The following is a 3,821-nucleotide window of genomic DNA, read 5'->3' as shown; positions in this document are numbered from 1 at the left end:
ACTTCTTCGACTGAAAGTGTGAGAGTGTTTATTCTGCAAGGAAGCCTTGGTACTTCAGGAATGTCTGACATATCGTCTTCGACAATGGACTGTTGGATAAAGAAGTCGTTGAACAAGTTTGCTTTTTCTAGGTTAGTATAGTAGGTTGTTCCGTTTGACGTCAAAGGAGGAATTTCATTGGGGTTTGATCCTTTCTTTGATAAGAATGATTTAACTAGTTTCCACCAATTTTTAGTACCAAAGTTATCTCCACTGGATACTTTTTTGTCTAATTCTTTTATATATTCTAATTTCCGATTTCGAATTGTGTCAGTATAATTATTGCGAGTCATACGAAAGTGTTCCCAGGCCTCAGGTGTGTTTAGTCGCACTGCTGTATCGTGAACTGATCTTTTTTTGTCGCGTAGTTTTATAATTTCCTCTGTCATCCATGGTGCGTCTTGATCGCGAACAGTTATTGTCTTTACTGGCATGCATAGTCTCGCGACACTTAACAGCTTTTCGGAAAATGACCTGGCTGCTTCGTTGACAGTGTGTAGCGTTGCAATGCTCATCCAGTCGATTTTCCTCAGTTCGGTAAGGAATTTTTCTTTGTTTAATTTGGAATAGTTAAATATTGTTCTTTTAGATGCAGGAGTTTTATGTATGTGTTTCTTAATTGTCGCACATGGCACAGAATGGTCGCTGCAAATAGGGGGTAGAACGTTAATGCTTTGCACGATGTCTACACTCGAGGTAAGAATAAGGTCAATGCATGACGATGTTGTTTCTGTAACACGGGTCGGAAGTGTAACTAGTTGTTGTAGACTGTTTAGAGTGATAATATCAAGAAGATGCTGCGACGGGTTGTTTGTAAAATCTGAATTGAAATCACCAAGAATAATAAACATATGCTCTGAAGCGGCGACATTTTTAATTGATTGATCGATGAGTTTCCAGTATTCTACATCAGAGTTAGGCGGCCTATAAAATGTACCTATTAACAACGTATCCTGGTTTAATCTAGTTTCAACCCATACGGCCTCAAGCTGGGGGATCAGAAGGTCATGCCTTGGTTTGCACACAAGACTGTTTTTCACGTATACTGCTACCCCGCCGTGGGGGTCGTTAGTTCTGTCTTTACGAATTGGGGGGTGATAACCTTTAAGATGAATGTCGTCGTTAGACGTGGTCTCCGAAAGCCATGTCTCTGAGATCGTTATAATATCGTGGGTACTACTCTCTGTTTTTATTATATCTAATTTGTTTCTGATACTTCTAGCATTTATGTGTATAACAGATAGCTCGCTAGGTTTCTTAGTTCGTGACGGTCCAGGGTTCGGGTGAATGTCGCCAGCAAGGCAGATCAGATAGCTGGCAACGTTAATAAGTATTATATAGAAGAAGGATACGCTAACTGGTGCAATGTGGGTAAGTTGATTACGTGGTTTAATAGATTCGGCTTGTTGTGTCACATTCTTGGATGGGGCTGTCTTTCGACCGAGTAGATGCGATTTAAAGAATGTTTGGTTAGATAAACAATGGAGTAACAACGCTTGGTCACATCCCTCCACTTGGTCACATCCCTCCACTTGGTCACATTGGTCACATCCCTCCACTTGGTCACATTGGTCACATCTCTCCACTTGGTCACATCCCTCCACTTGGTCACATCCCTCCACTTGGTCACATCCCTCCACTTGGTCACATTGGTCACATCCCTCCACTTGGTCACATCTCTCCACTTGGTCACATCCCTCCACTTGGTCACATTGGTCACATCCATCCACTTGGTCACATCCCTCCACTTGGTCACATTGGTTACATCCCTCCACATGGTCACATCTCTCCACTTGGTCACATCTGGTCACATCCCTCCCCTTGGCCACATCCCTCCCCTTGGTCACATCCCTCCACTTGGTCACATCTCTCCACTTGGTCACATCCCTCCACTTGGTCACATCCCTCCACTTGGTCACATCCCTCCACTTGGTCACATCCCTCCACTTGGTCACATCCCTCCACTTGGTCACATCCCTCCACTTGGTCACATCCCTCCACTTGGTCACATCCCTCCACTTGGTCACATCCCTCCACTTGGTCACATCCCTCCACTTGGTTACATCCCTCCACTTGGTCACATCCCTCCACTTGGTCACATCCCTCCACTTGGTCACATCTCTCCACTTGGTCACATCCCTCCACTTGGTCACATCCCTCCACTTGGTCACATCTCTCCACTTGGTCACATCCCTCCACTTGGTCACATCCCTCCACTTGGTCACATTGGTCACATCCCTCCACTTTGTCACATCCCTCCACTTTGTCACATCCCTCCACTTGGTCACATCCCTCCACTTGTGTTAAACAGGAAACATAATCGTTAGAAGAATTGTGTGAAACGAGAACTTCATCTATTGTGAGACAGTTAGTCTCCGACGTGTTTTCCAAGATATTATTCTTCTTATACATGAATGCAAGTGATTTGTAGACTGCATGAGAGATAACATATTTGTATTTTTGTGTTGATGTTACAATTAGGTACGAGGGCAAAGGGCATTAATTGTGTTCAGTCTTTGTGCCTTGTTTGAGTGTTGTGTGTGTGTGAGACGGGAGTTTGTAAACAGAGTAGCACACGCATTTTTCTGATAGAAGCATAAATGCACACAGACACTTACACGAAAATCCATCCGTAACAGAGCTTGTTTTTAATCCAAATATAACATATTTATATGTTTTTGGAATCAGAAAATGATGGAGAATAAGATGAACGTAAATTTGGATCGTTTTATAATTTTTTTGTTTTGTTACAATTTTCAGATTTTTAATGACCAAAGTTATTACATAATTTTTAAGCCACCAAGCTGAAATGCAATACCGAAGTCCGGGCTTCGTCGAAGATTACTTGACCAAATTTTCAACCAATTTGGTTGAAAAATGAGGGCGTGACAGTGCCGCCTCAACTTTCACGAAAAGCCGGATATGACGTCATCAAAGACATTTATCAAAAAAATGAAAATGGGGATATCATACCCAGGAACTCTCATGTCAAATTTCATAAAGATCGGTCCAGTAGTTTAGTCTGAATCGCTCTACACACACACACACACACACACACACACACACAGACAGACACACGCACATACACCACGACCCTCGTTTCGATTCCCCCTCGATGTTAAAATATTTAGTCAAAACTTGACTAAATGTAAAAAGATAGCAAAGACGAATGGGGAAAACCACACGAGAAATGCGTAAATGTTTTTTTGGGAAAAAATAACAACTACAGCAAACAAACAAGTCGCGTAAGGCGAAATTACTACATTTGGTCAAGCTGTGGAACTCACAGAATGAAACTGAACGTAGTCCGCCGCTAGTACAAAAGGCAGTGAATTTAGTGACGAGCCTGTTTGGCGCGGTAGCGGTTGCGCTGTGCTTCATAGCACGCTTTACTGTACCTCTCTTCATTTCAACTTTCTGAGCGTGTTTTTAATCCAAACATATCATATCTATATGTTTATGGAATCAGGAACCGACAAGGAATAAGATGAAGTAGTTTTTAAAACGATTTTGGAAATTTAATTTTAATCATAATTTTTATATTTTTAATTTTCAGAGCTTGTTTTTAATCCGAATATAACATATTTATATGTTTTTGGAATCAGAACATGATGAAGAATAAAATAAAAGTAATTTTGGATCGTTTTATAAAAAAATTATTTTAAATACAATTTTCAGATTTTTAATGACCAAAGTCATTAATTAATTTGTAAGCCTCCATGCTGAAATGCAATACCGAAGTCCGGCCTTCGTCGAATATTGCTTGGCCAAAATTTCAATCA

This window comes from Littorina saxatilis, linkage group LG1 (assembly GCF_037325665.1).
Source record: "Littorina saxatilis isolate snail1 linkage group LG1, US_GU_Lsax_2.0, whole genome shotgun sequence".
In the NCBI taxonomy this organism is placed as follows: Eukaryota; Metazoa; Mollusca; class Gastropoda; order Littorinimorpha; family Littorinidae; genus Littorina; species Littorina saxatilis.
This window is presented reverse-complemented; position numbering follows the sequence as displayed.